The sequence below is a fragment of the Nerophis lumbriciformis genome, linkage group LG04, assembly GCF_033978685.3.
Source record: "Nerophis lumbriciformis linkage group LG04, RoL_Nlum_v2.1, whole genome shotgun sequence".
NCBI lineage: Eukaryota > Metazoa > Chordata > Actinopteri > Syngnathiformes > Syngnathidae > Nerophis > Nerophis lumbriciformis.
The window spans coordinates 30,642,189-30,668,157 of record NC_084551.2 but is presented as its reverse complement, the minus strand read 5'-3'; the positions used below and the strand labels follow the sequence as shown (position 1 = coordinate 30,668,157).

At 36.7% G+C, this 25,969-nt stretch overlaps 1 protein-coding gene across 6 annotated transcripts in view; it reads left to right on the top strand.

Annotated features, from left to right (window-relative positions):
* Nucleotides 1-25,969, top strand: part of ptprub (protein tyrosine phosphatase receptor type Ub) — a 531,315-nt gene that overhangs the window by 67,834 nt on the left and 437,512 nt on the right. Inside the window, exon 1 of one of the 6 annotated variants that reach the window (XM_061951997.2) lies at nucleotides 4,552-4,694. The exons of the other annotated variants lie outside the window; for them this stretch is intronic. The gene's annotated coding sequence lies outside the window, so the exon portion shown is untranslated. Of the gene's footprint in view, nucleotides 1-4,551; nucleotides 4,695-25,969 lie in introns of those variants that run through there. 6 annotated transcript variants of the gene reach the window in all.

Sequence of the window (25,969 nt, the reverse complement as noted above, 5' to 3'; positions counted from 1 at the left end):
GAGTGATAGTAAGGAATTACTGGATGGATTAGAGGGATATGAAATGTTTTGGCAAAACAGGATGAACAAAAGGGGAGGAGGTGTTGTATTGTTTGTGATGTCCTCTCTCAAATGTAGGCTGATTGCTGACATGACAACTGCTATTGACAATCTGATGGAATGTGTAACTATTGAAATCAATGTTGAAAGATCCAAAAACATATTTATTAGTTGTATTTATAAAACTCCAAGATCATGCATTGATCAATTTAATAAGAAAATGTTTGAGTTATATGAAAGACATAATGATAAGGTGATCTTGATTTGTGGTGACTTCAACATTGATTTGAAGAAATTTAATGATCACATGAAAACCACTGATTTTGTTAATCTTATGTTTAGCTTGAGTTTCTTTCCACTAATTGTAAAACCTAGCAGAATAACAAAGGACAGCTTAACACTGATTGACAATATTTTTATAAATGTATTTGATGGGAATAGAAAAAGTGGATTCTTAGTTACCTGATGTAAGTGATCACTTGCCTGTCTTTACAGTGATTCAAATGAACAAGGAGCAAACCTTACAAACAAAAAGACAAATAAATAACTTTGTTAGAATAAAATCACCAGAAGCAGTTAAGGCATTCAAGGTTGATCTTTTAAATCAGGATTGGCAAAATGTTTTTGTGGATGATACTAATGAAGCATACGATACATTCCTGGATATATTTCTGACACTTTATGACCATCATTGTCCATTGAGAGAATATAAGCAAAATACTAAAAAGAGGGAGAAACCATGGATAACAGTGGGTTTAGTAAAAGCCTGTAAAAAAATAGGCTTTACAAGGAATTTATTAAGCATCGAACAATGGAAAATGAGGACAAATATAAAAAGTATAAAAACAGATTAACATGTATCATGAGGCTGCAACAAAAAAACTATTATGAACAATTGCTGCATAAACATAAAAATAATATAATTGAAACCTGGAATGTGCTTAATACTATGATTAAAAAATCTAGCAAAAAGGATTTTACAGTTTATCTGGTAAAAGATGACAACTCAATTATTGAAAATGTAGAAGAAATAGCTGAGGAATTCAATACATTTTTTGTGAATGTTGGCCCAAATTTGGCAAAATATATTAATTTCAATATGAATGATGAGAAAAAGTTAAAGAGTGTATCTGACAATAAAAATTCAATGTTTCTTGGCGGAGTTTGTGAAAGTGATGTGTTAGAAGTGGTAAGAAAGTTTAAAAACAAAAAGTCTGTCGATGGTAACAACGTGGATATGTCACTTGTTAAAGAAGTGATGGATTGTGTCCTGAAGCCGTTTACTTATATATGTAATACATCTTTATCAACTGGAACTTTTCCTGACAAAATGAGAATTGCTAAAGTTATTCCGATTAATAAAAATGGTGATAAACATATGGTCTCAAATTATAGACCTGTGTCTCTACTACCTCAATTTGCAAAAATTCTTGAGAAATTATTTGTAAATAGACTTGATAAGTTCATTGACAAACATGAGCTACTGAATGATCATCAGTATGGGTTCAGGAGTAATCGATCTACATCCCTAGCAGTGATGGACTTTGTAGAAAACGTAGCTACAGCAATAAAAAAAAAAGCAACACACCGTTGGAGTATTTATTGATTTATGTAAAGCTTTTGACACAATCGATCATTCCTTACTTGTGCAAAAAATGAAAAACTATGGCATAAGAGGTGTTTCACAACAGTGGTTAAGTAGTTATAATAGTAATAGATCTCAATATGTGGAAATTAATAAGACTAAATCACAGCCAAGAAGAGTAATTTGAGGGGTTCCACAAGGCTCGGTATTGGGACCTAAGTTATTTACACTATATTTAAATGATATTTGTTCAGTATCTAATAAATTGAAATGTATTATGTTTGCAGATGATACAAATGTATATTGTTCAGGAGAAGACTTGAATGAAGTGTTAAGGGTAATAGAGGTTGAGTTGATTCAGCTAAGAAAATGGTTTGATATCAATAAGTTATCATTAAATGATAAGAAAACTACATTTATGGTGTTTAGTGGTGCAAGGACAAATTGTGAAGCAAAATTAAAATTAAATCAAGTGGAAATTGATAGAGTATATGAAACTAAATTATTGAGAATAATAATTGGTCATAAATTGAATATATAAAGGGAAAAATATCCAAATCCATTGCCATTCTTTATAAAGTAAAACAAATGCTGAATAAGAAATGTCTGCATATGTTATATTATTCTTTTATTTTTCCATATTTAACATATTGTGTTGAAGTTTGGGGAAATGTTTATAGAACAAACATAGACCCAATAATTAAACTCCAAAAAAGGGTCGTCAGAATAACACACAAAGCGTGCTACTATGAACATACCAATCCATTATTTATAAGTTCTAATGTGTTAAAATTTTCAGATATTGTGTTTTTAAAAACAATGGAAATTATGTTTCGAGTAAAGAACAACAGCCTTCCAGCTTGTATTCTTAGGTTATTTCAATTAAGAGGAGAAAACTATAATTTATATTGATTTTTGAAATAGGTAAAGCAAGAACGAATATTAAATACAAATGTATTTCCGTTTTAGGAGTTAAATGTTGGAACAAGCTCAGTGATGAGCTGAAGACATGTACTTCTTTGTTAAGGTCTAAGAAACATTGAAAGGTGAAATAATTGAAAATGATAAAATATAGTAACAATTACTTTCATCCCATTGATTTTGATTTTTTTTTTTTAACGTTGATGTTCCAGGTAATCTTATTTTCAGTGAAGGTTTAGGATTGCCTTTGGCTTCAGCCTATTCCTTTTTCGGTCATGCTTTTTCTTTTCTTTTCTTTTCCTTTTGTGTGTAAATGTGTATGATTGTTATATATGTATAGTCTGTACTCTTAAACTGGTCACACAAAATGGTTAATGGTTGATTATATGACCGAAATAAACTTATTTCAATCATTCATTCAATTCATTATCCCAAGATGTCGCAGTCCTTGTGTATTACAATGCGGTCATCATTAGCTGGAGGCTGTAATCAATACTTCAAAAATCTCTCATGTCTGCCTCTCAGATGCTGTGTGTTGCTTTGACTGGTTGTTGTGTGAAGTCAATAAGACATTTGTTAGAAATGGTCTTCGACCACCACCCTCATGAGGGACCACTTTGGGTTCATCATTGGCTTATTAGTAAAACGTTTGTCCTCCTATCGACCAGTTAGGCCTGCTGCATGATCCATAAGGTTTACTTTTTTATTGTTATCTCAGTGAGTCCTGCTGGCACCTCATACATAACAGTGGCACAAGAACTGGCAGGAAATTTGTCCCGCTGCGGTTTTGGCAATTGCGCCTGGAGATGCGATGACCCAGTTTGAGGCAAATAATAACTGACTTGAAAGAAGCTGCAAGTCTGTTTTTTGGAGTGAGCGTGGCCACAAAAACATACAAATGCTGATATAATAATAAATAATAATGTTTTTTGCAATTTGTAGGGGCGGTGCTAATGACTTAACTATGTAAATGATTGTACAAAACTGTTACTCATAAATTATTCTGGCATATTTCAGTTCTCATTAGCAGATGAGAGGTCTTTTTTTTTTTTTTGTCAAAACTATATGTTTGTAATGACGCTCATAATTACATTCACATATATTGTTGCTTTCCAGTGAAAACCTTTCCAAATGAAAACATGTTTTATTATGCCATGTTCATAACATAAAAACATTTTAGCTGCCATTGTATTACAGTATATATTCTCAAGGAACAAAATCACAGAAAGTGAGCTTTGATATTAGAATAGTCAGTGTATAGCATGTATGACAGGTATGAACAGGTACCGAATTCGGTACTTTTAGGTTTCGACCAAAGTCCGTCGGTACTACTGGGTGCTGATTCAGGTGAAATGAAATGAGGCCCTATATAAGGATGCAAAAATGATATATTTTGACTGTACGATTATAGTCTGAGTAATAATCATGGTTTCACGATTACTCTGTGCTAATTCCACAGAATTCCACATTTTTGATGTGTTAATCTTTTACTGTCAAAAATAACAGCAGTGAAATGATAACAGTATAATAATAGTACGAAATAATACCTGTTGGCGACTTGTCCAGGGTGTACACCGCCTTCCGCCCGATTGTAGCTGAGATAGGCTCCAGCGCCCCCTGCGACCCCGAAGGGAATAAGCGGTAGAAAATGGATGGATGGAATACCTATTAGGAAAAAGTATTGATAATACTTTATAAATAAATAATTATATTATTAGTATAAGACTAAGAATACATTTATTGATCCCCCAGGGGAAAATGCTCCTCATGTGGGCAGAGGTGGGTAGTAACGCGCTACATTTACTCCGTTACATCTACTTGAGTAACTTTTGGGATAAATTGTACTTCTAAGAGTAGTTTTATTGCAACATAGTTTTACTTTTACTTGAGTATATTTATAGAGAAGAAACACTACTTTTACTCCGCTCCATTTATCTACATTCAGCTCGCTACTCGCTACTGATTTTTATTGATCTGTTAATGCACACTTTGTTTGTTTTGGTTTGTCAGACAGACCTTCAATGTAGGATCTACGCATGCCTGCGTTTCACCAATCAGATGCAGTCACTGGTGACGTTTGACTCCGTTTCACCAATCAGATGCAGTCACTGGTGACGTTGGACCAATCAAACAGAGCTGACTTCAATAGGTGCATATAAGTGTGTACACTGCTGGTGTAACAATTTTTTTCCCCGTGCTGGTTGTATCGAAAATAACATACCAACATAATGTCCAGTTAAAGTGAGTGAGGACTCAGAGAACTGAAATACACGGTGAAGTAGAGCCTTTGCGATTAGATAACTCTAATGTATTTTAACAACTGGTTCCTACCCTGATTTAAAAAGCAAAGCTGCAAAAACTTTCTGAGCCTTAAATTGGTCTCTTTGTCTTAATTGAACTCCTAAGATCAAATGTATTATGCACAATATTCAAATTTAGAGGCGCCTGAAAGCAACAAATAGATTTTGTAAAAAAAATTAAATAAAGTTCTACTGATATCCGTGTAATAACAGTTATTTGTGTTGTTTTTATGGAAGTGCTCTAAAAAGGTTTTTCAGACACAGTAGATACACATTTTGTCATCTGACGGCAACTTTGCTTTTTATCTCATTTGTAATAAGTGTCCCCAAAAAGTGAATGCTAATTGCTCTTTTCATTTTCAATATTCATAATGGCTGGTCAAACACCCTTAAGCACCACTCTCAAAACATTATCGAGATACTATCTTCCGAAGTGATTGTTGCTCTTTTGAAGTAATTTCTTCAACTGTGCATTCAAACCTAATAGGCCCATTAATGGACAAAATGGCCAACTGTCATTACCTTGCATCAAGAGTGATTGCTTACAACACTTAGAGTAAAAATCTTCTTACAAACTGTGAGGGGATAAATATGTTGTATCTTTTGAAAAACATGTCACACACCAATCGGAAAAGTGGCTGTTATTTCTTTACTGGTGAGTGCTGCCATACTTTCTCCCTGGTTCTGTAATTTTCATAGCTATTCCTGGAGTAAAAAAAGTGTAATGTGTTTTTCAGAAACAATTTTCTCTGCGGTTATCTCCGTTGTTATGTATAGTGTAGCTGGTCTCAGGTGATTATGGCTGCAGTGCCTCCACATTGTAAGCAGCTGACAAGGGATTACTTGCTTTGTGGCTGTGGCAGGCAGGAAACCTGTCAGCATAAGAGTCCTTTTTAAGGACCTGCTCCACCCAGGAATTTCCTTCTGAGCCTGGGAATATGTTTTAAGAATCTATAATAATGGCTCCAGCAACCTGAGTGAGGGGACATACAAATCATACTTTAAAAAAAATTAACAATGCATTGGATCTCCCAAGAGATCATGTTCAAAAACTTTGATGTGGTAGAAAATGAATAGTTGTTTATACTATGTATCAATTAGTCAAACATGAGTGAGTTATCGCTACAACATGTAAACATCCATGACAAATGAGGGTGTGATGATAATACTACTACTAATAATGATAATAATAATTATAATAATACATATATTTTTTTGTGTGACACTAAATGTTAAAACAAGTTAACCACTATAAAACTCAAAGCTTGCTGATAGCATTTATTCGTTAGTTAGCTAGTACAGTGGAACTTTGATTCACATACGTATTTGTTTTTTATTTGGTAATAAGAAATACATTGTGGTAGTTGATCATAACCTATTAATTATCGACCGCTGGAAATAAGTTAATGTGTTGAAATTCCGGCCCAATTGAATTTGTAATTGAAATGCCCTTTTCTAAAGTCTTACTGCTTTGAATGAGAGACTGTTTCAAAACATAACTTGCGGTGCATATTCTTCCTGTCCCATTTTTTTCACTCTGATTTTCTAATGAGTGATCCATCTTTTAAGTAAGTGTTGGAAAACCCCCCCTCAAAATGTCAAAGTGAAATCAACACACAAGTTAATGTTTTGACACATTTATGCATGATAACTTTTGTTGTATTGCCTAAAACTTGTACGACTGGTGAAATATTTGCATTTTTTTAAAGAGGCCCTATTATGCAAAACCAATGTTTCTTACCTAATAGTAGGAACTGCATACATCCAGAACATTTGAAATCAAACTGTGATATTTATAAAAAACAATTGTGCCTTCCTTCATACTTCCTCTGTACAGTTCGTTTGGAATTTGCCTGAAGTTTGACGTTTTTCCCAAGTTTAGCGTAAGTGGATTATCCGTATATCGTAGAATTTTACCCAAAAATAATTTCACGAGTCAGCCATTTTTAATTCATGTAGGATCCGGTGTACCGCCACTTTTCCATGATGAAACCCAATGAAGGAAAATGCTCTGTTGTTGGTTGCCTTAAGTCACTAAAGAAACTTTCAGCCTCATCTGCAGTAAAAGTGCTTTACTTTTAACTTTTATGATCGTGGCAATGTGCCTCCAACTGTGAAGAAGTTGCTCTAAAATGTGCAAAGAAGAGTCCTGCTTCAACCACAGACCTTCACAAAATGATGGATTTTGTTTTTCCCCAAAAAACTACTTTTAATAGCGCCCTCGGTGCCTACTATTTATGGCAATGGAGGACACAATGAAAAGGTAAGTAATAACAGTTGGTTAGAAATGTGTGAATGGTATGTTAGCAATGTTAGCTAAATTTGTTGTGTAGCTAGCTTAGCCTTCTACTGTAAGACAATAGCGTCACTGTCCTGCGGCAAATGAAAGAATGATTTCCCTAAAAACTAATTTTAATTGGATCAGTTCCTATTTTGTTTGGCAATGGACCAGTTAGTAATATAATCTGCTATCACGTTTGTAATGTAGCTTGTAGCGTAGTTTTGTATAGCTGTCTTGAGCCTTTATTGTCTACATAAGGTATTGAAGCAACAGTGCAGTAAAAGTATTAACATAATATAGAATTATTTTATTGTCATTTATTTATTTATTTTGGAAAATAAGAATTTGAACATTAACACAGAGGGAAAAGGACAGGAGGGTACTGTTATTTGACAGCTTCCTCTGATAATAATGAATACGATTTATGTTGCAATTTTTTCTAGTGACCCAAGGCGTGGTAAACTGAGAGCCAATTATTTATTCAATCCACATTCACATTATGATGCTGGTAAGCTGCATTTGTAGCCACAGCTGCCCTGGTGTAGACTGACGAAAACATGGCGAGTAATTTGCTCCGACCATCACCAAACATTAATTCGTAAATTGTGCCGTGCTGTTTTTTTCATTTGGTAAGTTTTCTCACTTAAAAACTGCTTCCTGTGCAGTACCATTTTACTTTTTGTTTGCAGGTAATAACAAAAACAATCAACTCAAATTAAGACATGACAATTTCTGCAGAAAATGGTAGAATTCAGTGAATTACAGGTGAAGATGCACAGTCTGTCTATTAGTTCCTTAGAATATATTGCATAGACCTTTTTCGGATGTCTGCACAGTCAGAGTGCAGTGTTATAAATTTTTGTTTGCTTCTGGGCAGAAGTATAAACCAGGAGTGAAGTTAGAGCCAGAAAGAATCAATGTGAAATAAATAAAGGGAATTTAGGTGATGGATTAAAATGTGCAATTTTGCAATTTTTGTGTAGTGGAAACAGTTGGAGCCTGGAAACTAAATGAAAATATTCACCTTGGGGACATTTTTTGACATAGGAGCAACTTGTAAATCAAACAGCACTTTGGACATGAGGTTTGTCTTTCTCTTAGTTTTTAGGGGTTCATACATTAATGTTATGCCGCTTATCATATTAAGGGTCATGGGTGAGCTGAAGCTTATTCCAGCTGACTTGGAGTGAAAGGCAGCATACACCCCGGATTGGTCACCAGTCAATCCCAGGGTGCATATAAATAAACAATCATTGACACTTAGCTCTCACCTAAGGACGATTTAGAGCAGGGGTGTCAAACTCAAATGCAGAGTGGGCCAAAATTTAAAACTGAACAAAGCCGCGGGGCAAGGTTGAACAAATTAACCTTTTTGATAGGGACCCAAACAAGTTTTGCATTAAATATTGAACAAGCAAGGTTATAGTGACATGCAACACCGAGTTTCAAATAATAATAATAATAATTAGAAAATATCAATGGCATATCAAATACAATTTAAATAAAAATGAAATGCCTCTTTTCTATTTGCAGCCTTCTGAGGTAAATATCAACATTAACTTTTTCCACAGGCTAATAAATTTGAAAATAAAATAATGAATAAACCAACCATTCAGGACTTTAAACTGCGCAGTTTGCAACACACTGATCTAATCTGATGTGCCCAAGCCAGATACCTGCCATCTTTTCTTGGATGCTAGTTCATTAATGTCGGGGCTCAGGCTTTGAGCTGAGGCATCCCTCATTATCGAACGAAGGTGTTCATCAGTCATTATATCTCGTATTCCACAGTCTTGGGGGCGTGCCTTACAGACACTGCTTTTAACGTCCTCTACGAGCTGACGTCACGTCCTCTTTTCATCCCTTCTAACAACGTGCCGGCCCAGTCACAAGATATGAGCGTCTCCTGTACGCACGCACACGTAAATGCAAAGCGATACAGTTTACACTGAGAGTGGCCGTATAAGCAACTTTAACATTGTTAGAAATATACGCCACACTGTGAATCCACACCAAACAAGAATGACAAACACATTTTGGGAGAACATCCGCACAGTAACACAACATAAACACAACAGAACAAATACCCAGAACCCTTTGCAGCACTAACTCTTCCGAGACCCTACAATATACACCCCCGCTACCCCCCCAAAACACACACATACACACACCTTGTAGCGTCCCGGAAGAGTTAGTGCTGCAAAGGGATCTGGGTATTTGTTCTGTTGTGTTTATGTTGTGTTACTGTGCGGATGTTCTCCCGAAATGTGTTTGTCATACTTGTTTGGTGTGGATTCACAGTGTGGCGTATATTTCTAACAATGTTAAAGGTTTTTATACTGGTACACTCAGTGTAACCTGTATCGCTGAATATCAAGTATGCGTTGCATTCACTTCTGTGTGCGTGCCAGAGTCGCACATTTTATGTAACTGAGCCAGCACTCGTTGGACTGAACGAAAAGGGGACGTTACAATTCTCGGGAGGGGCACTTAAATTTGGGAGTCTCCCGGGAGGTTTGGCAAGTATGAGAATTAGCGGTGTACTGCGGCACCGCCGCTGTATATAATCGGCGGGCCAGCTCTATTGTTAATTTGATATCACCTCACGGGCCAAGTGAAATTACACGGCGGGCCAACTTTGGCCCGCGGGCCAGAGTTTGACACCCATGATTTAGAGGCTTCAATTAACCTAACCAACTGAGGGAGCAACCTGATTATAGAACTGTGGCAAGTTAAAGAGAAGGCAATGCTGTCTGAAGTGAGATTTTTATAAAGGTAATTTTTTTGCATTAGTATAAATGTATGTTTTTATATTGGACTCCCATGTGCAACATCAGACCTTCCTTAGTTGAAACACTCAAAGCACGAAGTGAACTGATTACCCTTGTGTTCACCTTGTCGTCTTATTGCTCTGTGACAAAGTGCCGAAGCAAGTAATCTTTGACAAAAGGCTCTTGCTTTTTATGCAGATTCAATGCAGAATACTTTTGAGCTGTGCAGACTTTGGTGGATAACAAAGTGTTTGTTTTGGGGCTTTGGTGTTTTGAATATGTAAATATTTTACAGAGAGAAAGAGATTGAAGACAGACAAGCAGAGATAATGCGGCTCATTTGCAGTCTCGCCCTGATTTGATGATGCACGTTGTGTAACGTTGCATGCTAAGCTAGTTTTCCAGTTTAGTGTAATGTGAATACTTGTCGACTTCACTTATAATAATATGCAACACACTCAAAGAGTCAGATGACCCTATAGAATCAATTTCATTGAGAAAACAACAACAAACTACAGCACTTAAAATTCAGCCTGACATATCTGGCATCTTCCGAGCTGTTCCAGAATTTAAAATCAGTTCTGACGGTTAGCGATTGACATGGGAAACAGTGCTGCATTGGAAGAAATGTAAGCAATTTAGCAAGCTGTCATGATGAGGAGGAAGCAGACTCTAAAGATTTAAACTGACCAGTCAATAAACAATGTTGAGGGTGCAACAATAATATTGGCCTAGCAGACCCTTAAATGTTTGTACTAATAATCTACAAAATAAGAATCAAGATATAAAAAAGGCTTGAAAATTAATCTTTTTTTTTTGACACTGCTTCCTCACAAAATATATAGTATATAAGGTATTAGATCAGTTTAACTGTATTATCATATTTTCAGTGCTATTGAAGTAAGTACTCGTGGAATAGATATTATTGTACTGTTATTATACAATGCAAATACCCTAGGAAATTGTCTTGCTATCTTCTTCCTTTTTTCTTTAATTAAGATTGGTATAAATTGAATTTGATCATATGAAATTACTGTCACTCAAATATTTCATTACTATTTGGATTTTTACACTATAATGGTAAATGGTAAATGGGTTGTACTTGTATAGCGCTTTTCTACCTTTTTTAAGGAACTCAAAGCGCTTTGACACTATTTCCACATTCACCCATTCACACACACACATTCACACGTTCACACACTGATGACTATACTACTAAGTATCACATCTGTCACAAATGTAATGTGACAAATGAATGGCAGAACCATGCTTATTTAAATAGGTTGTAACTTATTCTGTATAATGTTTTAAGTTCTAAAAAAAAATCCAGTTTTATGACATTTCTTATGTGGTTTTGTGTAATTGTGCTAAGCAACCAATTAACAGTCGAGAAGCGAGAATGTCAAAATATCATGGTACTGTATTAATGCAATGGCATGCTATTATTATGGTATTGTCAAAAAAAGGAGGACTTCAAAGAAATGCTGTAGTGTGGAAAAACTGCCAATAATGTTAAGCATAACACACTCAGGGCCTGATCTACTAGGATTTAAATACCAAGTGCAAAATAGCGTGTGCATACTAAAAAATTGTGTGTACTATTAGAGGGCGTGTTGCGGGTGATCTACTAATACAATGTATTAGTAATAGTCTCAGAAGAGCCTCGTAAAAAAAACTGTACCAATGACACTGCCTCCTAGTGGACAGAAAAGGCCATCCCAGCCGAGAGTACAAGTCACTGTGGTGTGTCATGGCTCTACAGCCATACTTGCCAACCCTCCCGGATTTTCCGGGAGACTCCCGAAATTCAGCGCCTCTCCCGAAAACCTCCTGAAATTCAGGCGAAGCTGGAGGCCACGCCCCCTTCAGCTCCATGCAGATCTGAGTGACGTGTCGACAGCCTGTTCTCACGTCCGCTTTCCCACAATATAAACAGCGTGCCTGCCCAATGACGTTATAACTGTAGAATGATCGAGGGCGAGTTCTTGGTTTCTTATGTGGGTTTTATTGTTAGGCAGTTTCATTAACGTCCTACCAGCGCGGTTACAACACACAACAACAGCAGTCACGTTTTTGTCTACCGTAAAGCAGTTCGTCTGCCGTAGACACTCTTAAACAGGACAATACTGCCATCTACTGTACATGCATATGTGACCCACCCATAATGTGTCACATTTTTGTGTTGATTTATTTATTTTATTTTGTGGTTTGAATTAGTTTTTGGAGCTGTCATTCCACATTTATCAGTATTCACATTGGTCAGTAGGGTGCAGTAAGGCGTTTCTTCCCAATTGAATGCTATCACCTGCAGACCGGAAGTGTCTTGTCATTCTGATGAGAGCGACCAGTCTGTGAACAATTGAGACGTCCTGTGTGCTTTTTCCTCCTGTATAACAGGTTAGTTTTGGTGAATCAACTCACTGAATAATATCCATGTGATCTTTATAAGTTTAAGTACACATTCTGATGGTGGAGCCTAACTCTAAAGTGTTTGTGAGTTGTAGTTTGTATTTGTGAATGAATCCAGTGCACAGCTGCAGTAATCAATACAAAATGGCGACGTGAGTGCGCAATGTTTGTATAGGAACTTCTGATCCTAATTCAGACTCCCAAATTAGAGCTCCCGTTTTCTTATTGATTTTATAATGTATATTTGTATAATGTGTGTGTTCTGAAATAGTGCCAGAGAATAGAACAAGGATGGACAATTCAACCCTTAACTCAACAATGAGTAGATGAGTGTTATGTGTGTGTATATGTGTAAATAAATGAACACCTAAATTCAAGTATTTCTTTTATTTATTTATATATATATATATATATATATATATATATATATATATATATATATATATATATATATATATATATATATATATATATATATATGTATATAGCTAGAATTGACTGAAAGTCAAGTATTTCTTATGTATAAATATATATCTTAACCACGCCCCCGGCCACGACCACACCCCCCACCCCCCACCTCCCACCTCCCGAAATCGGAGGTCTCAAGGTTGGCAAGTATGTCTAGAGCAGGGGTGTCAAACTCAAATACAGAGTGGGCCAAAATTTAAAACTGAACAAAGCCGCGGGCCAACGTTGAACAAATTAACCTTTTGATAGGGACCCAAACAAGTTTTGCATTGAATATTGAACAAGCAAGGCTTATATAACTTTATAGTGACATGCAAAATTGAGTTTCTAATAATAATAATAATAATTAAAAAATATCAATGGCATATCAAATACAATTTCAATAAAAATGTAATGCCTCTTTTCTATTTGCAGCCTTCTGAGGTAAATATCAACATTAACTTTTTCAACAGGCTAATAAATTTGAAAATAAAATAACAATAATAAATTAATCAAACATTCAAGCCTTGAAGTAGCAAGAGAAAGTGCATACATAAAACGTTAATTATTGTTCAGTTTGCTACACTGATTTGCTTTAACACTGAATAAAGTACTTTCTATTTTATTCTATTATATAATTTAATAGTGCAAAATCAACTTTCAAAAAACAAACGAAAAAACATTAATGGTATATTAGATAACATGTAAATAAAAAATGTAATGCCTCTTTTCTATTTGCAGCCTTCTGAGGTAAATATCAACATTAACTTTTTCCATAGGCTAATAAATTTGGAAAATAAAATAAAAATGAATAAACCAACCATTCAGGACTTTAAACTGCTCAGTTTGCAACACACTGATCTAATCTGATGTGCCCAAGCCAGATACCTGCCATCTTTTCTGGGATGCTAGTTCATTAATGTCGGGGCTCAGGTGGGCGGGGTTTGGTGGTAGCGGGGGGTGTATATTGTGGCGTCCCGAAAGAGGTAGTGCTGCAAGGGGTTCTGGGTATTTGTTCTGTTGTGTTTATGTTGTGTTACGGTGCGGATGTTCTCCCGAAATGTGTTTGTCATTCTTGTTTGGTGTGGATTCACATTGTGGCGTATATTTCTAACAGTGTTAAACTTGTTTATGCGGCCACCCTCAGTGTGACCTGTATGGCTGTTGATCAAGTATGCTTTGCATTCACTTATGTGTGTGTAGAAGCCGCATATATCATGTGACGGGGCCGGCACGCTGTTTGTATGGAGGAAAAGCAGACGTGACGACAGGTTGTAGAGGACGCTACAGGCAGTGCCTTTAAGGCACGCCCCCCAATATTGTTGTCCGGGTGGAAATCTGGAGAAATTCGGGAGAATGGTTGCCCCAGGAGACTTTCGAGAGGGGCACTGAAAATTGGGAGGGTTGGCAAGTATGAGTATTAGCAGTGAATGCAGTGTTACAGCGGCACTGGCGCTGTATAATACCGGCGGGCCAGCTCTAATGTTAATTTGATATTTCCTCAAGGGCCAAATTTGACCCGCGGGCCAGAGTTTGACACCCATGCTCTACAGTGACAAACCTCAAAGAAGCATGATAAACAGAGTCGACCATCTGAAGACAGGAGCGAGTAGCATTCATATAAAAAATTTCACCATAACCTAGCACAGATAAAAATGTGGCAGAGACAAGGCACTTTTTTTTACACCAAAGAAAAATATCTCATTAAAAAAAATAAAAATAAATTTAAGTTTCAATTCACCAGTTTATTAATAAAAGGTTTAAAGGTGAAGGAGTCATCAATTAAAATACCAATGTATTTATACTCATGCACCACTTCTATGATATATTCCCCTCAAGTGTGGAATATTATAAGGGGAGTTTGATCAATATCGTGATCAATTGTTCTTATGATAAATAAGTGAATGCTGCACAGCAACAAAGGTTTTCTGTAGAGAATTACAAGTCGGTTCAAGAGATGATCCAAAGCAATAAATAATTGTATTGTCAGCATAAAAATGCATAATAGCATCAGAGAAATGGTGTTTTAAATCACTGATGTAAAATATAAATAAGAGGGGCTCCAAAACAGATCCCTGTGGCACCCTTATGAATAGAAACAAATTACAAACAAAGGCCCTTGTATTTAATACACTGGGTCCTGTTTTCTAAATAATTTTGAAAACCAAGCGACCCTATGTTCTCACAGTGGCCTGCGTTTTAAAATAGTATGGTCTACAGCAGGGATATCAAACTAATTTTAGATCGGGGCCACGTAGAGAAAAATCTACTCCCAAGTGGGCTTTACTGGTAAAATCACGGCACGATAACTGCAAAATAAAGACAACTTCAGATTGTTTTCTTTGTTTAAAAATAGAACAAGCACATTCTGAAATTGTACAAATCATAATGTTTTTGTTTGTTTGTTTTTTTACAATTACCTGTTGCGGTTAATAGAATTCTATCTTTATTTGTCGTTATTTATATTTTCTGAATAAATTATGTGATAATGTTCATCAGTTAAATCATTGGTGTAAATGTTCAATCTATCAAGATAAAAAAAAAAAATCTAAATCAAATTACAGTATGTTATTTATGTAATTTGATCATTTTCCTCGACTGGTGCGCTAACATCACGTGGTTTATTTTGCACATATGTAATATAATCTACAAAGATACAAATAATTGCTATAGCGACATCCAGTGGACACATTTAGAACAGCTGTTTCTTTCATTCAAAAATTTCAGGTTAATTTTTATACTTAGCAAACTCATCCCGCGGGCCGTATAAAACCTGTTCGCGGCCAGCGGGCCGTACGTTTGACACCCCTGGTCTATAGTGTCGAAACCTTTGGAGAGATCAATAAAAAGTAAGGCACAGTACTGTTTCTTTATCAAGCGCTACAATGATGTCAGTTACCACCTTCATTGTAGCAGTGATAGTGCTGTGCTTTTTTCTGAATTTATTTGAATAGAGAAACTTTTTTAACTAACCACAGACAAGTGATTCCGGAATTCTTAATAAGACACGTACATTTGATTTTGGCCTATTTGTAAGAACTACTGGATCACCTTCCTTTAATAAAGGGCGGACAAAAACTAACTTCAAAACTGATGGAATGTCTTTGTTTTTAATTGAAAGATTAAAAATAATTGAAAGTGGCCCTGCTATAAAATCAAATGCCAGTTTTAAAAAATAAGGCTCAATCAAGTCAGGTCCAGAGGGCTTTCTTTGATCTAATGTTTTTAGAGCTTTTTATGCCCTTCATGACAAGTAAAAAGAGCAACACTAAAATGATCTCCAGAAAACATGGGATATTTTGCACTAGGATCCCCTATAGTTGTCCCTTTTGAGTCAAAATAGAGAACCAGATGATACAAAATGATGGTTAAAACAATTCAACACTTCAGTTCCATGATAAACAGGCACTGAATCTTTAAGTACAAATGTGGAAAGATTATCTGTGTTTTCATTCACGAGAGACTTGATCACTTTCCAAAAGTTCTGTGGATTGTTGAGGTTCTCAGTGGTGACTGACAAAAAATATTCTGATTTGGACGTTTTGATAAGTGAAGTGCATTGATTTCGACACTGTCTAAAGAAGGACCAATTAGTGGCAGAATTACTTTGTCTTGCCTTATCCCATGCTTATTACGCTCATGAATCTGCCAGTTCTGGAGAATACCAGATATTTTCTGGCCCCTTTACCCCTGGTTTCTTCAAAGGTGCCTGCTTATTTATAATTTGCATGAAACTGTTTTTGAAAAATGTCCAAGCAAGCTCTACATTTGGTATTAGATTCCAATGTTCCCAATCCACCATAGAAAAATCTTAGTGAAAGGCTTGGCCATTAACATTTTTAAGATTCCTTCTACAAACAATACAAGGTTTGCAATTACGAATCCTGGTATTTCTACATGCGGAAACAACACAGTGGTCACTCCAATCATTACAGAAGATGCCCATGGAAGAGAATATATGAGGCGCATTAGCTAAAATAAAATCAATCAAGGTAGATTTATCTGGAAAAATGAGATTAATAAAATCACAAAATCTTTTAAATTCATCAAAAGTTGCATTTAACCAATCCCAGTTAAAATCTTCTGACATAAGTACAAACGTAATTTAGTGTAATTTAATCTATCTAAAAGATGTTTTAATGACTCTCGTGCCACCTTCATGTTTTCATGTTCCAACCTGTGCTATTTTGCAATGTTGTTAAACATTCAGCACGCAATCTGGTACACGATTTCTGTAATATAGAATCCCAATCTAGACAGCAAAACCTATTTTTAGCATGCCGAAGGTGCACTCTGTACATCTTGTGTTTTGCCACAACACAGGCTGTAACTGCGATGGTGCATTGGAATAATCCAGAGGTAAGAAAATGCAAGTTGCATTAAGTTTTTTAATGTATAGGAGATTTATTTTTATTATATTTCTTGGCAAATATTTTTTGGTGTTCGTTTTTTTTCGATTCAGTCCTGAAGTCATTCATCAGCTCAACGATGTAATTGGCGGACAGACGATGTGTCTGATATTTTTATTTCTGAGAGAAATATATCAAATGTCGACATAATCACAGAAGAGTCTCTCTCTCCATTGTCTGTCATATTGCAGTAATCACCTTCTTTTGAACTGGGGCAAAATTCCATATGTGCGTAACTGTGCCAATTTGCACGTACTTTCCAGATGTACTAAATATAGACGCAAAACAGCGGCCGCAGAACAGTTTTAGGCATGGTTATATTTGCAACTCATCTTCCCTGTACTGCGGGCGTTCTGATAGTCAGCATATATTCTGAATGCACATCAATCAATCAATCAATCAATCAATCAATCAATCAATCAATCAATCAATCAATTCCTTTATTGTCATTGTCATAATAACACTTAAGTCATACATGTCAACGAGATATTGTTTGAGCACATGAAGACAGACACACTTTTTCAAAACTCCTTTTACACTTGATTTATTGTAGTATTGGTAAGTCCTTTTAAACAGGACTCCCCTAATCTACTGCACTTTTGAGTAAATAAACACTCCTGACTTTCTACTTGTAGAAATTACAGTATTACATGATTGTTTTGCAGTTTTAGTTTCCCTCACAGATTTGCATGGCTTCTTTTTAAAGAGAAACTGCACTTTTTTGGGGGGAATTTTACCTATCGTTCACAATCATTATGAGAGACAAAACAACAAAAAACATTTTTTATTCGCTTTCTAACATAAAAATCGGCTCATTCTTGGTGGCTAGCAAGACAGCTAATGGAAGCAATCAATTCTACCTCTAAATCACATTAAAAAAACGTCAACAATACTTAATTTACGTTCCGTAACCTGTATAATAATCAAACTGTAGCGTCGTTGTTATAGTAAGACCGAACACTGAGGAACTATTTTTCTAGCGTGCTAACACATCGGCGTGCTTGGTATTAGCCGTAAAAGATAGCTACGGCAAGAGATAAGCTAGCTTCTATGACGACACGAAAAGCGTTTGAGTTTGTAATGCACAACACTGCGATAGGACACCAATCTGTACTGACTGAAAAAAATATGAACAATAATATTACAGTATCTGTAAAGTATTAGCCCACATTTCATGTTTTATTTGGACACAGTGAGCTAGACAGCGTATGTACGGTACTGTAGTTTTAATAACACGCATGACGTGCTGCGTGTGTCACGATCGATATTAAAGTTACTCACTCGATGGACTGTTGTGCGTTTGGTCCAGCTGGCCAGGGACGTTTTTTCCGGTTAATTATGGGTAAGCACTCCATTTATGTCGAAATAGCTTGGCTTCGAGTTCCACATTTTGCAGCTTCGATTCACTTTTACCTCACTCTCTCGGCTTCCGTCTGCTCCAACGTCTCACTCTTCTTTCATGCTGGCTTCTATAAGCAGTCGTTCATCCTCCATAAATTCAGATTAAAAAAGATAAGGTTGTGAATCCTCATTTGTCCATAGTTGTCTTTGTTGTTTAAGTTAAAGTTAAAGTTAAGTTAAAGTACCAATGATTGTCACACAAACACTAGGTGTGGTGAAATGTGTCCTCTGCATTTGACCCATCCCCTTGATCACCCCCTGGGAGGTGAGGGGAGCAGTGGGCAGCAGCGGTGCTGCGCCCGGGAATCATTTTTGGTGATTTAACCCCCAATTCCAACCCTTGATGCTGAGTGCTAAGCAGGGAGGTAATGGGTCCCATTTTTATAGTCTTTGGTATGACTCGGCCGGGGTTTGAACTCACAACCTACCGATCTCAGGGCGGACACTCTAACCACTAGGCCACTGAGTAGGTCACTAGGCTACTGAGTTGGTGTTACCGAACCTGCCATGATTACAACACACACAAGCGTTTTGTATCCGGAAGGGGTTGTTGCCAGAAGTCAGACGTGCGCTGCTATGGAAACGGAAATACATGCGCCTAAGAATTAGTTCTGACAATGATTAAATTGACCAAAATACAGTAAATATAGGACACATTACATATTGTTATGAACATGCCTGTTACCAGAGGTGTGGACTCGAGTCACATGACTTGGACTCGAGTCAGACTCGAGTCATGAATTTGATGACTTTAGACTCGACTTGACAAAATGTAAAAAGACTTGCAACTCGACTTAGACTTTAACATCAATGACTTGTGACTTCACTTGGACTTGAGCCTTTTGAATTGACATGACTTGACATGACTTGCTACTTTCCCCAAAACCCAAAGATGAAAAAGTTATTCGGGAGCGCTCCGTATTTTTCATTGTGTACTTGTCTATCAGCGTTGCGTGTGTCAGCTGGTGTGGTCTCAGTACAACAGCCAATCAAATTAGATCTACTTTGTTTTCATCACACAGCATTCATCCAATCAAATTGCAGGACAACCAACGAAGAAGACATGTCCAAGCCACACGCCAGTGAACAAAAAATGATACCTAAAATAATTTTGTTTGGGTATAAAAATTACGAAGTGGTCAACACAAAACGGTTTGCAGTATGCAACACATGCGGTTCGAAAATTACTGATGGAGAGGCAACAACTTCCAACTTCGTCCGGCATTTGAAGTTGCACAAAGAACGGTAAGTTTTGAATGTAAGATAACGTTTATATTGGCTAAGTAACGTGACTTTTATTTGCTGTGTAGTTAAATCAGTGAGGCTGTAAACTCACTGCTAACGTTATAACGTTATTGCAAACACGGGAATCTGTTGCAGTTCACTACCTTATTCATACTTTTTGTTCAGTGATTTTTTTTTAAGCAGGGTTACGTTAGTCAATATATCACACGTAACGTTAGACGGCGGTCAGCAGCACCGCGTATTTTAGCCACCTAAAAAAAGACAAAAATAGTAAAATAAAAGGTCAGTTAAAATGTATACTATATTATGAATATGTGTACCGTTTTAGCTAGCTTTCTGACATACTGTTGGTTGTTTACCTCAGTGGTCCCCAACCACCGGGCCGCGGCCCGGTACTGGTCCGTGGATCGATTGGTATCGGGCCGCACAAGAAATAATTTTTTTCTTTTTTCTTTTTTTAATTAAATCAACATAAAAAACACAAGATACACTCACAAGTAGTGCACCAACCCAAAACAACTCTCTCCCCCCTTTTGTTCTGGGCATTGAACATGAAGACTCTTCCTTCACTGTTCCGAGTGGCCATGAGAGTCTTGGCAGTGCCTGCCTCCAGTGCTCCAGTGGAGCGAGTTTTCAGCCATGGTGGCATCATACTACGCCCCCATCGTGCACAAATGACTGACAGACTCTTGGCTAATTTGGTCTTTTGCAAATGCAATGCAGCATAGGGCCCTGACATATAAAAAGTACAACTTTTTTGTTATGTTCACGTATATGTCATGTTTTTTCAATGTTAACACTTTTGTACAAATAAGTACATTTGCACTTTATTTTTCAATGTGTTTGTTCTGTAAAGGAATGAGTTAATGTTTAAAATGACTGGTTAATAGTGCTATTATAAAGTGCAAAGTCAGCACAATTTTCTTTCCTGCAATTTAAAATGCACTTGTTTTAATAAATAAATACAGCGTTTGAAAAGCATACATAATCTGTGTTAATATATTAGTCTGTGGTTAAAAGGACTTGAAAGGACTCAACTCAAAATGCAGGACTTAGGACTTGACTTGAGACTTTCCAGTCTTGACTTTGGACTTGACTCGGGGCTTGCCTGTCTTGACTCGGGACTTGACTCGGACTTGAGGGCAAAGACTTGAGACTTACTTGTGACTTGCAAAACAATGACTTGGTCCCACCTCTGCCTGTTACTACATCGTATATAGACTTGCAGTGTGTATATAAAACGTTGATGGAGGGTTTTGAAGTTGTTTTAGAGAGCTTTGAAGGCTACAATAGTGACTCCCACTAGCCACATCTTCCAAGCGTTAAAAAAAAAAAAAAAAAAAAAATTTTAACCCCCCCCCCCCCCCCCCAAAAAGATAAGACATGAGTGTTCTTGTTTGAGAATAATAGGCAACAATAGGCAAAAAAAAAAAAAAAAAAAAAAAAAAATGCAGTTCCCTTTTGAAAAGGACCATGACCTGCAGGCATGTGAGCACCCTTTGAGAAAATACATTTCCTGCAATTGGGTGCATTTATAAACTATGTTTTACCTTTAGATGTATTCATATCTACCAACCTCTTTTGGCTGTCTTTTTGACACTTACATGTCCCATGTAATGTACCACACAATTTTTAGGTTTAATTTACTAACAATATTATCATTGACAATTGGATGTAACATTCTATAACATGCATGCAAAGAACTCAGAATATGTTTCCAATTTGGCAACTCTATCCTGTAGCCAAGCCCCCTCGGGTAGTATACTTCCTGTATTGTGTCTTCTGTTTACAATCCGTCATGTCAAAAATATACCTTTTCTTTTTCTTTTTTTTTGTCCTGTCCAGCTTCTCAGGCAAATCATATAGTTGATGTAGATGCCCATATCGGCTGTTCAGATTTACTTTATAAAAGAGAAGTGTAGGATTCTTCTCTTGTTGCCTTATTTGTATTTGACTTTATTAAATGTATTTATACTATCATTTGGTGCCGGAGCAGGAGGGGATAGAAAGAGAAAAAAAAGAAGACAGAGGGGGAAATTATGGGGTATTAGACAGAGAGACAAAAACAACAACAGCAAACACAACAACAACAATAGAGCAACATCAGCAAATACGACATGTACAAATATGATGGTAAAAGTGATAGCAAATAAGCAGTTAGCGAAAATAAAAAAATAATACAGAAATGACAATGAGCATTATTACACTACAAATGGAGCAATACAAATACCAATAGAAATAGCGCTATTGATAATGAACAATACCAATAATTTACCTCTATTATCAACAATACAGTTGTTCAAATGCAACAATACATATACGTAATGATAACCTGAGATACGAAAGAATGCAGAAAAATGGAGGGGGAGAAAGAGAAGCAACCTACATTAACCTTGTAGATTGTTATAGTAAAATAGATTAAGCTTTGTCAGTGTGCCATGTGTTATACCCAGTTTACCCTAGGGCAACATGACGTGATTATGTGCATGAGTGAGGTTTTTTGGGTTGGTGCACTAATTGTAAGTGTATCTTGTGTTTTTTATGTTGATTTATTAAAAAACAAAAACAAAAAAAACACAAAACAAAAAAAAACAAAAACCTTTTCGCTCCCTGCTAATAAATACGCGACAACAACTGGTTCAGAACTAACAGTTTTAGGGTTGTAATTAGAGATGTCCGATAATATCGGCCTGCCGATATTATTGGCCGATATATGTTTTAAAACGTAATATCGGAAATGATCGGTATTGTTTTTTTTTATTATCGGTATCGTTTTTTTTTAATTAAATCAACATAAAAAACACAAGATACACTTACAGTTATTGCACCAACCCAAAAAACCTCCCTCCCCCATTTACACTCATTCACACAAAAGGGTTGTTTCTTTCTGTTATTAATATTCTGGTTCCTACATTATATATCAATATATATCAATACAGTCTGCAAGGGATACAGTCCGTAAGCACACATGATTGTGCGTGCTGCTGGTCCACTAATAGTACTAACCTTTAACAGTTAATTTTACTAATTTTCATTAATTACTAGTTTCTATGTAACTGTTTTTATATTGTATTACTTTCTTTTTTATTCAAGAAAATGTTTTCAATTTATTTATCTTATTTTATTTTATAAATTAAAAAAAAAAGGACCTTATCTTCACCATACCTGGTTGTCCAAATTAGGCATAATAATGTGTTAATTCCACGACTGTATATATCGGTAGCGGTTGATATCGGTATCGGTTGATATCAGTATCGGTAATTAAGAGTTGGACAATATCGGAATATCGGATATCTGCAAAAAGCCATTATCGGACATCCCTAGTTGTAATCATCCAAATATGATTAGCAGCACAGAAGAAAGTTGTCAACGTTGTGGCTCGGAGAGCGAACACAGGCGTCAACAAGTAAGCTAGCTAGATAATGCTAACTACGCTAAGTCGCAAACTTGTTTTGGCGCTCCTGATTGCCTCTCTGTCCTGCAAGACGAACGGCGAGGACCTACGGCAAAGACGAGCGATTAACAAACATTGTTTGGGTCCTATTTTATGTGATATTATAGTGGGTTTAGATAATTCACTCATAGAACTTTTGTTATTGTTAGAGAGTTCCGGTTGGACGGATTTTCACGGGACACATTTCCGGTGGTGAGTGTTGTTGCGCTGAGAAGCCATGGATTTATAGATAATGCTTGATTGTTGACAAGAAAACGTCTGAATGTCATTCAAACAATTAGCTCAGGGGTGTCAAACGTACGACCCGCGGGCTGGATCAGGCCCGCGAACAGGTTTTGTCCGGCCCGCGGGATGAGTTTGCTAAGTATAAAAATGAGCGGAAATTTTTTAAAGAAAGAAACTGTTGTTCTAAATGTGTCCACTAGATGTCGCAATAGCAATTGTAGATGATGTCGCAATAGCGATTGTAGATTAGACTTAGACTTAGACAAACTTTAATGATCCATAAGGGACATTTTTCCACACAGTAGCTCAGTTACAAAGGATGGCAAGTGTAAGGATGGAAAGGATAATGCAGGTATAAAGTAGACTACCGTAGTAGCAATATAAAATATAACATATATGTAATATTGACATATTATATATACAGTATATGATGTATACTGATACATGTTATATTATATTTTTATATAATATATACACTATATAACAATCACCATGTACAATATTGCAGTATATGTAACAGCTGCAGCATAAAATAGAGAGTAGATCCAGCAGAAAATATACATTATAAACAAAGAGAGGTAGCTAACATAGAAGGGGTCAGGTAATAGACAGATATCGTCTATTGCTGTATGGCGAGTGATTATACAGCTGGATGGAGTGCGGTATGAAGGAGTTCTTGAATCGAAGATTATGCTACATACAGTATGTAAAAAAAAAAAAATCACATGATAGTGCACCAGTGGAGGAACATGAGCAAACTACATAAATAACAGCCTGTAATTTGATTTTTGACATGCACCTGGGGATAGGTTGATTGGCAACACTAAATTGGCCCTAGTGTGTGAATGTGAGTGTGAATGTTGTCTGTCTATCTGTGTTGGCCCTGCGATGAGGTGGCGACTTGTCCAGGGTTAACACCGCCTTCCGCCTGATTGTGGCTGAGATAAGCTCCAGCACCCCCCGCGACCCCGAAGGGAATAAGCGGTAGAAAATGGATGGATGGATGGATAATTTTTTTATCTTGATAGATTTAAAATTAACACCAATGAGTTGACTGATGAACATTATCACATAATATTTTCAGAAAGTATAAATAACGACAAATAAAGATAGAATACTATTAACCGCGGCTTGTAAGTGTAAAAAAAACCCGAACAACATTATATGATTTGTACATTTTCAGAATGTGCTTGTTCTATTTTTAAACAAAGAAAACAATCTAAAGTTGTCTTTATTTTGAAGTTATCGTGTCGTGATTTTACCAGTCCGGCCCACTTGGGAGTAGATTTTTCTCCAATTAGTTTGACATCCCTGGTTTAGATCATTCACTCACAGAACTTTTGTTATTGTTAGAGAGTTCGGTTGGACGGATTTTCACGGGACACATTTCTGGTGTTGAGTGTTGTTGCGCTGAGAAGCCATGGATTTATAGATACTGCTCGATTGCTGATAAGAAAACAATGTTTGAATGTCATTCAAACAATTAGCTCCATCTTTTGACACTCCTCCTTCGACTCCCGTCCTTACACGCTACAATATTTCATGAAAAAAATTGCAAAAGTGATATTTTGACGTGAAAATTAATGTTTAGAAGCGCGGATTTCCGTGTTTCCGCGGACATTTCACATACCCGAACCTGCATATTCAGAAAAAAGCTCACCACGGAACTGCTGAGGCCTCATCTCAAAAGCAGTCAACTGAGGTTGTTCGGACATCTGGTTGGGTCCGCCCCCCCGGCGTCCAATGCCCAGATACACAGCAGCAAAATGAATGGTTTGCAATATTCCCCTGCACCTACTGAGGCAGCACTGTGTTACTGCTTGTTAAGGATTACAACAGCATGAATTCTATGCCTGCTTAGTGCTGGACTCTTCCCGGGCAGCTCTTATTACTTATCTGATGCTGCTGAGGTTACACTCTATGCTTCCCTGCTGCTCTGACACCTGCTTTCCCTCCCGTTGTGTTCACTGTCTAAAATCCGCCTAATTTTGGAGGTGACCCGCTGCTCCTGAGATTGAGTTATGTATCATTCTCTTAATCTTTGCTGACAAGTATGTGCGGGTGCTGGAGCACACTTCTTCCACATGCCATCCACTAACAGATGGCATAAATCATTCTTTTAAACGCTGCATTAAGTATAAATCATTCTCCATGCTGTCAGTGTCACACTGCTCGGTGGGCTGCGAGGGGGTGCAAAGTGTGATTAATGGAGGTGAAGGTATAAGGAGCCACTTTTTAGCCTCCCTTCCACCTTTACCTAGCGTTGGTTATTGGCCACGACATGGTGACATACTGTAGAAACCCGCACTACCGCAACAGTGACTTCGGAGTAGTGGCCCAATATATGATGGGAGATGATTCACCTGCGAGTTACAGCCAACATGAAGTGTTAAATAGGATGTACTATGATTTGTTGAGTATGACATTACATTTTGATTCAGTTTTACAAGGTACCTACTATTGCTTGTTATTTTATTTAATA